At 36.0% G+C, this 15,399-nt stretch overlaps 1 protein-coding gene across 4 annotated transcripts in view; it reads left to right on the top strand.

The window, feature by feature from the left end:
• Positions 1-15,399, top strand: part of LOC141447633 (octopamine receptor beta-1R-like) — a 155,830-nt gene that overhangs the window by 117,147 nt on the left and 23,284 nt on the right. The gene's annotated exons all lie outside the window — the stretch shown is intronic.

Raw genomic sequence — 15,399 nt, 5'->3', positions numbered from 1 at the left:
CAAGAAAACTATAGCGTGCTACTCAGTAAAACGAAGTGTGAAAGAGCAGAAATTTTTTATACGAATAACCACTTGTTTACTGTGGGAATTATAAGGGCCCCATTTCACAGCAAAAACATGACCCAAAAAAATTTCAACTCTCAATATCTTCTCAACTAATGGATCTGTACTCAAGAAAACTATAGCGTGCTACTCAGTAAAACGAAGTGTGTAAGAGCAGACATTTTCATACGAATAATCACTTGTTTACTGTGGGAATTATGAGGGCCCCATTTCACAGCAAAACCATGACCCAAACAAATTTCAACTCTTAATATCTTCTCAACTAATGGATCTGTACTCAAGAAAACTATAACATACTACTCAGCAAAACAGAGTGTGTAAGATCACACAGTTTCCTACGAATAATCTGTTGTTTATGATGGGAATTATAAGGGCTCAATTTCACAGCAAAACCATGACCCAAAAAAATTACAACTCTCAATATCTTTTCAATTAATGGATCTGTACTCAAGAAAACTATAGCGTGCTACTCAGTAAAACGAAGTGTGTATGAGCAGAAATTTTCATACGAATAACCACTTGTTTACTGTGAGAATTATACGGGCCCCATTTCACAGCAAAACTATGACCCAAGAAAATTTCAACTCTCAATATCTTCTCAACTAATGGATCTGTACTCAAGAAAACTATAGCGTGCTACTCAGTAAAACGAAGTGTGTATGAGCAGAAATTTTCATACGAATAACCACTTGTTTACTGTGGGAATTATAAGGGCCCCATTTCACAGCAAAACCATGACCCAAACAAATTTCAACTCTCAATATCTTCTCAACTAATGGATCAGACTTCAAGAAAACTATAGCATATTACTCAGTAAAACAGAGTGTGTAAGAGCCGAAAATTTCATAAGAATAATCAATTGTTTACTGTGGGAGTTATAAGGGCCCCATTTCACAGCAAAACCATGAACCAAAAAAATTTCAACTCCTAATATCTTCTCAACTAATGGATCTGTACTCAATAAAACTATAACATACTACTCAGCAAAACAGAGTGTGTAAGATCACAAAGTTTCCTACGAATAATCTGTTGTTTACTGTGGGAATTATAAGGGCCCCATTTCGCAGCAAAACCATGACCCAAAAAAATTTCAACTCTCAATATCTTCTCATCTAATGGATCTGTACTCAAGAAAACTATAGCGTACTACTCAGCAAAACAGAGTGTGTAAGAGCACAAAATTTTATACGAATAATCTGTTGTTTATGATGGGAATTATAAGGGCCCAATTTCACAGCAAAACCATGACCCAAAAAAATTTCAACTCTCAATATCTTCTCAATTAATGGATCTGTACTCAAGAAAACTATAGCGTGCTACTCAGTAAAACGAAGTGTGAAAGAGCAGAAATTTTCATACGAATAACCACTTGTTTACTGTGGGAATTATAAGGGCCCCATTTCACAGCAAAAACATGACCCAAAAAAATTTCAACTCTCAATATCTTCTCAACTAATGGATCTGTCCTCAAGAAAACTATAGCATACTACTCAGTAAAACAGAGTGTGTAAGAGCACAAAATTTTATACGAATAATCTGTTGTTTATGATGGGAATTATAAGGGCCCAATTTCACAGCAAAACCATGACCCAAAAAAATTTCAACTCTCAATATCTTTTCAATTAATGGATCTGTACTCAAGAAAACTATAGCGTGCTACTCAGTAAAACGAAGTGTGTATGAGCAGAAATTTTCATACGAATAACCACTTGTTTACTGTGAGAATTATACGGGCCCCATTTCACAGCAAAACTATGACCCAAGAAAATTTCAACTCTCAATATCTTCTCAACTAATGGATCTGTACTCAAGAAAACTATAGCGTGCTACTCAGTAAAACGAAGTGTGTATGAGCAGAAATTTTCATACGAATAACCACTTGTTTACTGTGGGAATTATAAGGGCCCCATTTCACAGCAAAACCATGACCCAAACAAATTTCAACTCTCAATATCTTCTCAACTAATGGATCAGACCTCAAGAAAACTATAGCATATTACTCAGTAAAACAGAGTGTGTAAGAGCCGAAAATTTCATAAGAATAATCAATTGTTTACTGGTGGAGTTATAAGGGCGCCATTTCACAGCAAAACCATGACCCAAAAAAATTTCAACTCTTAATATCTTCTCAACTAATGGATCTGTACTCATGAAAACTATAACATACTACTCAGCAAAACAGAGTGTGTAAGATCACACAGTTTCCTACGAATAATCTGTTGTTTACTGTGGGAATTATAAGGGCCCAATTTCACAGCAAAACCATGACCCAAATAAATTTCAACTCTCAATATCTTCTCAACTAATGGATCTGTCCTCAAGAAAACTATAGCATACTACTCAGTAAAACAGAGTGTGTAAGAGCACAAAATTTTATACGAATAATCTGTTGTTTATGATGGGAATTATAAGGGCTCAATTTCACAGCAAAACCATGACCCAAAAAAATTACAACTCTCAATATCTTTTCAATTAATGGATCTGTACTCAAGAAAACTATAGCGTGCTACTCAGTAAAACGAAGTGTGTATGAGCAGATATTTTCATACGAATAACCACTTGTTTACTGTGGGAATTATAAGGGCCCCATTTCACAGCAAATTCATGACCCAAACAAATTTCAACTCTCAATATCATCTCAACTAATGGATCAGACCTCACGAAAACTATAGCATATTACTCAGCAAAACAGAGTGTGTAAGAGCCGAAAATTTCATAAGAATAATCAATTGTTTACTGTGGGAGTTATAAGGGCCCCATTTCACAGCAAAACCATGACCCAAAAAAATTTCAACTCTTAATATGTTCTCAACTAATGGATCTGTACTCACGAAAACTATAACATACTACTCAGCAAAACAGAGTGTGTAAGATCACAAAGTTTCCTACGAATAATCTGTTGTTTACTGTGGGAATTATAAGCGCCCCATTTCGCAGCAAAACCATGACCCAAAAAAATTTCAACTCTCAATATCTTCTCATCTAATGGATCTGTACTCAAGAAAAGTATAGCGTACTACTCAGCAAAACACAGTGTGTAAGATCACCAAGTTTCATAGGAATAATCAGTTGTTTACTGTGGGAATTATAAGGGCTCCATTTCACAGCAAAACCATGACCCAAAAAAATTTCAACTCTCAATATCTCCTCAACTAATAGATCTGTACTCAAGAAAACTATAGCGTACTACTCAGTAAAACAGCGTGTGTAAGATCACAAAGTTTTATCCGAATAATCTGTTGTTTACTGTGAGAATTATACGGGCCCCATTTCACAGCAAAACTATGACCCAAGAAAATTTCAACTCTCAATATCTTCTCAACTAATGGATCTGTACTCAAGAAAACTATAGCGTGCTACTCAGTAAAACGAAGTGTGTATGAGCAGAAATTTTCATACGAATAACCACTTGTTTACTGTGGGAATTATAAGGGCCCAATTTCACAGCAAAACCATGACCCAAATAAATTTCAACTCTCAATATCTTCTCAACTAATGGATCTGTCCTCAAGAAAACTATAGCATACTACTCAGTAAAACAGAGTGTGTAAGAGCACAAAATTTTATACGAATAATCTGTTGTTTATGATGGGAATTATAAGGGCCCAATTTCACAGCAAAACCATGACCCAAAAAAATTTCAACTCTCAATATCTTCTCAATTAATGGATCTGTACTCAAGAAAACTATAGCGTGCTACTCAGTAAAACGAAGTGTGTAAGAGCAGAAATTTTCATACGAATAACCACTTGTTTACTGTGGGAATTATAAGGGCCCCATTTCACAGCAAAAACATGACCCAAAAAAATTTCAACTCTCAATATCTTCTCAACTAATGGATCTGTACTCAAGAAAACTATAGCGTGCTACTCAGTAAAACGAAGTGTGTAAGAGCAGACATTTTCATACGAATAATCACTTGTTTACTGTGGGAATTATGAGGGCCCCATTTCACAGCAAAACCATGACCCAAACAAATTTAAACTCTCAATATCTTCTCAACTAATATATCAGACCTTAAGAAAACTATAGCATATTACTCAGTAAAACAGAGTGTGTAAGAGCCGAAAATTTCATAAGAATAATCAATTGTTTACTGTGGGAGTTATAAGGGCCCCATTTCACAGCAAAACCATGACCCAAAAAAATTTGAACTCTTAATATCTTCTCAACTAATGGATCTGTACTCAAGAAAACTATAACATACTACTCAGCAAAACAGAGTGTGTAAGATCACAAAGTTTCCTACGAATAATCTGTTGTTTACTGTGGGAATTATAAGGGCCCCATTTCGCAGCAAAACCATGACCCAAAAAAATTTCAACTCTCAATATCTTCTCATCTAATGGATCTGTACTCAAGAAAACTATAGCGTACTACTCAGCAAAACACAGTGTGTAAGATCACCAAGTTTCATAGGAATAATCAGTTGTTTACTGTGGGAATTATAAGGGCTCCATTTCACAGCAAAACCATGACCCAAAAAAATTTCAACTCTCAATATCTTCTCAACTAATGGATCTGTACTCAAGAAAACTATAGCGTACTACTCAGTAAAACAGAGTGTGTAAGATCACAAAGTTTTATCCGAATAATCTGTTGTTTACTGTGAGAATTATACGGGCCCCATTTCACAGCAAAACTATGACCCAAGAAAATTTCAACTCTCAATATCTTCTCAACGAATGGATCTGACCTCAAGAAAACTATAGCATACTACTCAGTAAAACAGAGTGTGTAAGAGCACACAATTTTATACGAATAATCTGTTGTTTATGGTGGGAATTATAAGGGCCCAATTTCACAGCAAAACCATGACCCAAATAAATTTCAACTCTCAATATCTTCTCAACTAATGGATCTGTCCTCAAGAAAACTATAGCATACTACTCAGTAAAACAGAGTGTGTAAGAGCACAAAATTTTATACGAATAATCTGTTGTTTATGATGGGAATTATAAGGTCCCAATTTCACAGCAAAACCATGACCCAAAAAAATTTCAACTCTCAATATCTTCTCAATTAATGGATCTGTACTCAAGAAAACTATAGTGTGCTACTCAGTAAAACGAAGTGTGTAAGAGCAGAAATTTTCATACGAATAACCACTTGTTTACTGTGGGAATTATAAGGGCCCCAATTCACAGCAAAACTATGACCCAAAAAAATTTCAATGCACAATATCTTCCCAACTAATGGATCTGTCCTCAAGAAAACTATAGCATACTACTCAGTAAAACAGAGCGTGTAAGAGCACAAAATTTCATACGAATAATCTGTTGTTTATGATGGGAATTATAAGGGCCCAATTTCACAGCAAAACCATGACCCAAAAAAATTTCAACTCTCAATATCTTCTCAATTAATGGATCTGTACTCAAGAAAACTATAGCGTGCTACTCAGTAAAAACTCACAGCAAAACCATGACCCATCGGTTTTAAAATTGGCCTACCTAAATAATATAATATTTTTCTACATTACGCTTTTTCATGCAGTTATAGACGATCAACCCTTATACAACTATCCTACCGGAGAGTTTTAATTTCTTTCAAACCTTCTAGGGCATCTGCGTCATTCAATTATCAAGAAACTTCATTATTCTAAACGTTGAAACTAGCATTGGTTACTTTGGCTCAAGAAACTGTTCGCTTATCCTTCATGCAATAATAGAATGACGGTTCCGGAATGCTTTCTACCAAGATTCACCTAGTAGGTTATTATTGAAAGGGTTCGGTATATCTAGTTTTTTAATAAGTTGCAACACACTCATCAGTAAATGGCTTTTAGTGATGGGAAACCCAGCTCTTGCAACCGACGTGATCCACAAAACTAAAAAAAATCCTCTTCCGCAGAGGAGAGTACTGTATATGGCTCCATTCGTCGGCTGACTGTAGATTTACCTTTCACTTCGTACAGTAGGGTAACTCGAGAAACTGGGTGCTTTTCAGCAGCTTTACTAATTGATGTTCCTTGACCTACAATTACATACCGCAGTTAACAACACATTATTGGCATGAAATTTTGTTCACTTATATACTACACTTTACTGAGTTATAAGTTATGTATATGCTGCAGTTTCCTTGCGTACAGATCCATAAGTTGACAAGATATTGAGAGTTGAAATTTTTTTGGGTCATGGTTTTGCCGTGAAATGGGGCTCTTATAATTCCCACAGTAAACAACAGATTATTCGTATGAAACTTTGTGATGTTACACACTCTGTTTTACTGTGTAGTATACTATAGTTTTCTTGAGGACAGATCCATTAGTTAAGAAGATATTGAGAGTTGAAATTTTTTTGGGTCATGGTTTTGCTGTGAAATGGGGCCCTTATAATTCCCACAGTAAACAACTGATTATTCGTATGAAATTTTCTGCTCATACACACTCCGTTTTACTGGGTAGCACGCTATAGTTTTCTTGAGTACAGATCCATTAGTTGAGAAGATATTGAGAGTTGAAATTTTTTTGGTTCATGGTTTTGCTGAGAAATGGGGCCCTTATAATTCCCACAGTAAACAACAGATTATTCGTATGAAACTTTGTGATCTTACACACTCGGTTTTACTGAGTAGTACGCTATAGTCTTCTTGAGTGCAGATCCATTAGTTGAGAAGATATTGAGAGTTGAAATTTTTATGGGTCATGGTTTTGCTGTGAAATTGGGCCCTTATAACTCCCACAGTAAACAACTGATTATTCCTATGAAATTTTCCGCTCTTACACACTCTGTTTTACTGAGTAGTATGCTATAGTTTTCTTAAGGACAGATCCATTAGTTGAGAAGATATTGATTACTGAAATTTTTTTGGTTCATGGTTTTGCTGTGAAATGGGGCCCATAGTAAACAACAGATTATTCGTATGAAACTTTCTGGTCTTACACACTCTGTTTTACTGATTAGTACGCTATAGTTTTCTTGAGTACAGATCCATTAGTTGAGAAGATATGAGAGTTGAAAATTTTTGGGTCATGGTTTTGCTGTGAAATGGGGCCCTTATAACTCCCACAGTAAACAACTGATTATTCGTATGAAATTTCCTGCTCTTACACACTCTGTTTTACTGAGTAGTATGCTATAGTTTTCTTGAGTACAGGTCCATTATTTGAGAAGAAATTGAGAGTTAAAATTTTTTTGGGCCATGGTTTTGCTGTGAAATGGGGCCCTTATTGATCAATAAGGTGGGGGTAGGAGGCGTGGCCTAAAGCCTTCGTCGAATTCGATGATTAGTCAATAATGAGGGGGGGCGTGGCCTAAACTCTCGTTGAATTCGATTATTATTCAATAAGTATGGGTGGTGTAGGTTGTGGGCGGTGTTGGGATGGCGGCCATCATGCACAAAAAAGGTGCACATTTTAGGTGTGCCAGAATCTCCATTTCCCTACTACTCTTGGAGGGTAAATAATCAGTTTTTTTATACTTCTTTCTATAAGAATTTATTTTTGGAGCGAGAGAGGTTCATTTTGGGGAATCCTAGGTTTTACCAATTATGTAACACATGGTCACTTTCAGTTGAATAAATTGCCGAAAATTTACATAACTTTGAAAGAAAAATCGTGTGAGGGTTTCACACCGGATGTTTCTAACATCACCCACTTTTGAGAATTCTATTTTATGCTGGACTGACGCGTAGTAATTATTAGGTTTCCAATTAAAGAGATAGGAGCTGATTTAACTGTTAGTCGTCAAAAGCATTAAATTAGAATATTAGAGCCAGTAGAGTGTGTTACTCTTTAATTAGTGATTAGTGACTGATTTTCCTAGTTCGGGAGAATGTCACTTCAGATTATCTAGTACCACTGTATTGTAATGGTTGAGGAGAGAGTTGTTGGTTGTTGATGTTGCTTGATAAATAACACTTTTAGTATCGGTATAAGATATTATATTTGTATGTGACTGACTGCCAAGGACTGTATACTTTACACAAGAACCGAACAGACTGACTGACGTGGCTAAACGATGTGTACAACTGAAGTGTAAGACTTTGAGCTGAATCTCGAATCTCGAATCTATTATATTCTTCTTTGACTTTCCTCTTCTTCTTATATACCTTCGTCGAGCCTCCCTTCTCTGTGTGCCAAGGGGGCTGAACCTCTCCCTCTGGCTAGAGTGGATGAGTGGTGGGGTTTCACTACCCCTACGCTAGAGTGGATGAGTTGTGGGGGGTTCACTACAATGGTTGTTGAGGAGATGTTGTAGGTTGTTTGATGTTGCTTGATAAATAACACTTTTAGTATCGGTATAAGATATTATATTTGTATGTGACTGACTGCCAAGGACTGTATACTTTACACAAGAACCGAACAGACTGACTGACGTGGCTAAACGATGTGTACAACTGAAGTGTAAGACTTTGAGCTGAATCTCGAATCTCGAATCTATTATATTCTTCTTTGACTTTCCTCTTCTTCTTATATACCTTCGTCGAGCCTCCCTTCTCTGTGTGCCAAGGGGGCTGAACCTCTCCCTCTGGCTAGAGTGGATGAGTGGTGGGGTTTCACTACCCCTACGCTAGAGTGGATGAGTTGTGGGGGGTTCACTACCCCTACAGTATTCACTCAATATGTGAATAAAATTTGAACTGTACACAGTGGCGACTCCTGAAAATCGTTCTAATAGATTTACAATAGTACGTCATAGTGGCAAACGTTTTGCTCCCTAATTTTACAGGACTTTGTAACACCACGTTCACTGACTGCAACGTTTTTTTGAAACTTTGACAAAGGACAAAGGTGAGGGGATCCCATCGCTCAGCTCTAAGCAAATCGTCGTAATATAAGATGCTGTCTGCTTGTACCATTAAGAAGAATCTTACCTGAAATGTAACGCATTGGTAAGAGTTAAATATGTTTGGGCGTTCCGAGTTTAAATCATAAGTACTAGTTTGTATTTATTACAGGTTGTTTACTGTTTTGAACATTTAATCAACGCTCTGGAAGTATTGCATTTGTAAAATTAAGTTTTAGATCTTTTCTGGAGTTATTTATTAGATCGGTTGTGAGCATCCGAAGGCAAATAATTTCTTCAGATATTCTTCTAGATTACTTACCTTGACCCTGATCAATAAGTGCCGAGAAGAGGGTTAATACCCATATAAGTTAAACTTCACTCTTAACCAAGTAATAATTCTAAGAAACATAAAGCCCTATTCTTGAAAATGAAAAGTTTTGTAGAAACCAGAAAAACCGTCTAGTAAGTTTTGTCAGTATATAGTAATGACTGCAAAAAGTAAAAACTAAAGGCAAGTATCCGTCCCCAAGGAAGTAAGAAAAGAAATATAAGAGTGTAAAGTGGAAACCGCTATTTAATCAAGTTAAAAGTTACTTCTTCGCCTTCTATTGCCAGACTTGCTGGCCAATTGTGGCCATCTAGCTTTGGTGCAGGGACAGTCTCGTCAAGATTCCTATTTCTTTCAGCAAGCTAAACAGAAACTCTGTTCATGTAAAGGGCTGTTAGCAAAGTTTGTGCTAACGATCTTACTACAAGTATTTTTTGGCTACACCATTTTCTTGATGCCTCACCACCCTCAAAACGCCCCTTAAATCAACATTCTTTTAAGAGAAAGTTCAAATCAAATGATATACTTAACATTGCTTTGCCCACTCTTTGATGCGGAAACAGATACTCCCAGAAGAAGATAGAACACTCATCCATTAGCAGCCGTTTGAATTAAAATTATTAGTCAGAACTTAAGAACTGATTTAAGAGAAAGTCGTATGAATGTTTATAACAAAATTTATTAAATTTCACTTTTTTAAAATAGAAATACATCCACTGAGCGAAATGCAAACGATGAAACTCGAAGAATAACTACAAGAGGCATGGGTTAAAATAGGTTAGATTTAAAAATTGGGAGAGGGGAATCTAAAAAGTCCGTAAACCATTTCTTTTTAATTATTTGAAGTATCAGACTGAGATGTTTTCACTACAGCTGTAATATACTGGGCTACCATGGAAAGTAGGCAAGCGCTGGGACCTAGCCGCAGTTCTGAACACAACGCGCTCCAGTGGAAATTCAAGCAACTAGCTTCACAACTAACTAGACCTACCTCTAGTATAATAAACTTAGTTTCCGTGACCTTGGTGGTGTTATAGGGTGGTGAAGGGATGGGAACCGGACGGTGAATCGAGAAACGGAAGCACTAAGTGGCCTGGTTCGGTCTGACTGAGGAGAGAGTTAGAGCAGATCGGCCGACTACACCAGGATGGATGAAATAAACTAATTTAAAACGTGAAACTGCTGCTAAGTTTCTGCAGATTCTCCTGATATACCAAATTCAAATCGTCTCCACCCTGAACTTGTTTTTTATTCTCTGCTGTTCACCGATTCTGTTAAGTTGATTACAAGGTTGTTCTTTTACTTCAATTACTTCTTGTATGTTTCAAGTATTACCTAAAACAAATTTTTTGTTGAAACAAAATCAGTTCGATTTCTGGATTAGAAACAGTCATTTTGCAAAAACTTTTATCTACAATATATTAAATCTATATTTTATCTATAAATATTAAAGTCTAACTCCCTCATTAATTTCTCCCTAGGACTCATCTAGGAGTCCTCTAAAAGTCATTTTGCAAGCAACTATTTCTGAGTCATCATTTGCCTCAAATAAATAGTTTGAGACTTTAGAGGACTCACTCGATAGTAGCTTTCATCGTGTACAACTGGTTGAAAGTTCTCTTCCACTAGTGCCCTATATTGAGAATTAACTGGCACAGTATCCAATGTAGATTCTACTCATGACAGTAAACGATCTTGCTAAATCTATTTTATTTTTTCCTTGCAATAAAGATCTGCATTATAGTAGCTTAGGTTTGTTCCGGAACTACCTTAGATCAAATCTTTCTATAATAAATAATAATTAATGTGTGAGCATATACAGAGAAACCCAGGAGCCATTTTCGAGACAATCTCCAAAATCATGGAATTTTTGCAATTCATTCAATTCTTAGTGCACCATGACTCTCTGGAGGGAGTTTCCTTTTTTAGAAACGCATTGACCAAATTTTCCTGGGAGAATGTTTCAAATAAAAGTTGTGCAAAACTTCTCGATATTACGCTTAAATTGAGAAATCTCAAAAACCTGAAAGATCTATTCGTTAAAGTGGCACTTTTGGTTAGACTATTCTTTGTTTTGGACATTTTATCCCATTTTCTTTCTTATTTACATTATACAGATGGCAGTACAGTACGATTAATAGTAATGACACTTTAAAGGTACATTTGACCCCCACCTCTTTCTCAAAAAGTTTCAAAAACAATTTTCATGGGCATTTTTTCAGAAAAAAGAATTTTAACACACAACTAGTAATAACCTGCTTGAAGAAAATCATAGCAGCCATTTTTTACAAAAAACTGAAAATTGATTCCGTAAAGGATACATTTGGGGGACCGATTTTAAACTGTAAGTTTTGGTTAGATTTATTTTTGTTCCTAGGTTAGTTTACAAGCAATATTTATACTTCTAATGTAAATAATTGGGCATATTTACGCCGGAATGTTTAACTAATAGAATGGTTTTATTATTGTCTTGTGGTTTTAGTCACCCATGAAAAGTGAAGAAAAACTTGCTCTGTCTCAGTAGGGACTCTGTCCTTAATGAAAATATCAAACTACTGAATTTGGACTCAATAATTGGGAGAAGAACTTAGTAACTGAACCATGAGAATGAATAGCTGGGGATGGTATCCATGGTGACAAGAATATTGGAACTGTCTTCGCCTAGATTTCTGCTCGCAGAATCCTGTGGAGGCTCCTGGACAGTGCGGTATTTAGTCTTACTAAACTAACAAACTTTCACTGTACACGTCCATGTGTTAGAACATTTATGAAACACAGCACTAAACAAGTTTGCAACAATGGTGCTCAAGAGTTTGAAGTTCACGACATCAGAGATACATTTTGCCATCTGCTAACGCTTAATAGACTTTAAACGTGACTCAAACACTTCCAGCCAATCACTGGTGATCTCGATAGACTGTTGTAAATACATAGTCGCAAAAAGCACAACGGAGCTCTCTCGCTGATTTGCTTGCAATTCTTCCTCGAGTTTACGGCCTCTGGCATTATTCACTTAATTGCATCTAAATTAATTTTTCAACGTTTCGCTTTTTCGTGCACTTTTTGACGATCAACCCTTATTAAAACTGTCCTACCGGACAGTTTTAATTAGCTAGCTCTCACAACATTAACTGTAATCTTAACGAATAAACAGTAGGCTAAACCCTCCGAATTCTATCGACAATCACTTAAATCTTTATCTCTTAATATCTTGAATAGAAAGATTTTATCGGGCGCCACGGTAGCCGAGCGGTTAGAGGCGAGACCTGCGAAGCTAATATGTATTGTGGTACTTGGTTCGATTCCCGGTCTTAGGCCTTGGATTTTATTTAATGGTTAATAAAAGAAATTTACAGTAAAGTATGTTTGATAGTCGCCTCCGCCCGAGACACCTAATTTGGTAGTTGGACGTTAAGCCCCGACTGAAAAAATAGGAAACATAAAGATTTTATCAATTAAATCATCCTCAATGTTTAGATCATGCAATGTTTAAGATCGCAAATTTAGAGTTTTTAGAGTTGTTCTTTATATGAAAGGGGCGCGCGAATTTAAACTGGTACCACTGAATAAACCCATTTCTACTGGGAAATTATAATTTTTAAATTAAATTAATTTAAACTGGGGCCACTTTATAAATAATGGGTAAATAAGTAAAATCTTTTCTTGTGTTTCGACTATTTTAAGTTCAAAGACATGCACAGGTTTACGATAAAGAGCGAACGATGGTCACAGTATTTATGTTGATCTAGTATGCATGATGTATGTTAAGTTAAGAATAGAATTGCCGAAGCAATAGCGTGACATCATTACAATGGACTGATGGCTGATGAGGAATGTCAAGTGTAAGATGAGCCGGTTAGGGAGGTAATATAGGTGGGGAGCACAATAACTCCCACCTCAGGGTGTTGTGATAGTAACTACATTCTAGGCGCTTTTTCAATTCGAACATGACATGTTTTTGTTCCATATCTAGGATGGTGTCTACTGTTGTTGTTCGACTGGTTTTCAGTGCCCTGTGTACACGTTATGAGGTGGTGGGGATATTTGGTAGAGTTTGTAGTTAAGTGAGTAGGAGGGGTCCTCCGAAGAGGGAACCACCACACCACGCCTCCTCTGCACTAACTTACTGATATCAATAATAATGCTCAACTTTTTGAGTGCAGAATGAGCAGGAAGTGTGTTGAAGGATGTCTCTTTTTTAATTTGAAAAACAATCCTGGGTGCCAACACAATCGAAGGCCAGGGTTACGTCTAAGAAGATCCCTGGGTGCCAACACAATCGAAGGCCAGAGTTACGTCTAAGAAGACCTCCACAATACTGGTTTTTTTCTCAGTGCTGAAGCAATAGAATCAGCTATTGGGACAACGCCATGGCATTTTTGTACAGTGCTGTGATGATTCCTGAGACTAAATTGGTGGGCTAGTATAACATCGAAGTCCGCTAATATGGGGTTAATACGCATAATAACAGCTATTCGAGAACGTTTCCTGGAGTTGGCATGTGTACCAGGTTTTGCGCCACTGAATACCTACTGCAGTGATAGTGGAAAGTAGCTCGAAGAACAGAATTTTAATTTTTAAATTCTAAAATTAATTGTAAAAAATCGTAGCTAGGGATTCTTCCAATCGCTCTAGCTTTAATGAGGGGATTTTTCTTCATTTAAAACAATTATTTGAAAAAAACTTCCTTTCTTAAAATGGACATCTTTTTTGCTTCATTATTAGTTAAAACATTTTCATTACTATTTTTTATTTAAATTTTTATTTATTAATTTAATTGTTGTACAGACGATGACCAGCATCATAGAGAAAAAGCAACTGCCAACTAACCTTATCCCAAATAACCTGATGCCAAATAACCTCATCCCTGCCCTTTCTTTCACTCCCTAGTCGAAAAATTCATTTCAACTTTTTTGTAAAAGTACGGTATTGAAGTTTGTAAGCAAAAGTTGGAAAAAATAAATAAAAACTAGTTCAAGGTATATCGATTATTTTTACTAGGCTTGATTGCAGAGGGGTTCTTAATGTATAGTTGTGCTTGCTACACAGGACTAACTGGACAAACTTTCTAATAACGCCATATTTGCCACATTTCTTTCTTCATCAACACTTTTTTAATTTTTGTTTTTAAGTTCGCCACGACTGGCGACTGTTCTTCAATCTACTACATTAATTTTTCTTATCTTTTCCGTTTTGATCTCCATTAAAGTATTGGCACATACATAGATTGTGGTTCAATCCTCATAAGAAACTACCTACCAAATCTATGTACGGATCTATGTAGAGCTATGCGATGTACTATTGGTTCCCACCAATCTGTATCTAATATTTATTTATTTATTTTGGTTCGAGTACACACTTATTATCAAAAAGTATTTCAGATATTAGAAACTAGAAACAATAATTCGGTCGTCGATTCACGCAGATAGATCTTTTCTAAATTCTAATTCTGAAAAAAAAAAAAATCGATCTTGACATTTAAATGTTTATATAAACATTATAAAGAACGATTTTTACTGACTACAATGAATAGAATTGGGAAGTATAAAACAAGAAATACCGGACTAAAATGGGAACCCAACATTCGCTTGTCCCAGGAGAGCGTCGGATTTTCTCAGATAAAAGTTTTACATAAAAGAATTTAGAACCATCTATGATTGATATACTTGTGTCTTGGCACAACGTTGAGGCCGCTTTCAGAAAAACTCAAAATTGGGAAAAGAACAGGTTAAGGAATTCCGTATTAAGATCACGTACAGTACATCCCTTATGAGTAGGTGGTTCAGTCCAGTTTTCAAGGTATTGACATTTTTGGAGGTATCCAACCCTGAAATAGAAAGAACTGACGCCTCCTCACTCGATTCTTCGAGATCCTATGAGATTAGCACGAAATCTCATAAAAGGTGACGCTAAATGATTAAAATTAGTTTTGTTACTTCTGACGCTTCTTACGAAAGTCAGCAGCATTCATCACTATGGTTACAAGCAATCTATTTCTAGTAAAGCTTGAATATTCATTGTACATACATAAATTTACATCGTATCCTATAATTTTATAAGCGTATTTAAATACATATCTTCCAGAAAAATATGATGTAGCCAGTTCTGGAAGATGAGGTCACTTCATTTCAGGTGCTATTTAAGCCATTTGTACGGTCCTATGATATCTGTATTATTAAATGGTTGATAAAATCAGCTTTAAAAAAAAATGTCAAATTTGTTAAAATGATAAGGAAGTTCACTTAAAAAAGAGAAATATGGAACCAAGAATTCAAT

This window comes from Rhodnius prolixus, unplaced genomic scaffold, assembly GCF_049639745.1.
Source record: "Rhodnius prolixus isolate KJV_2025 unplaced genomic scaffold, Rpr scaffold_7, whole genome shotgun sequence".
Taxonomy (NCBI): Eukaryota; Metazoa; Arthropoda; class Insecta; order Hemiptera; family Reduviidae; genus Rhodnius; species Rhodnius prolixus.
This window is presented reverse-complemented; position numbering and strand designations above follow the sequence as displayed.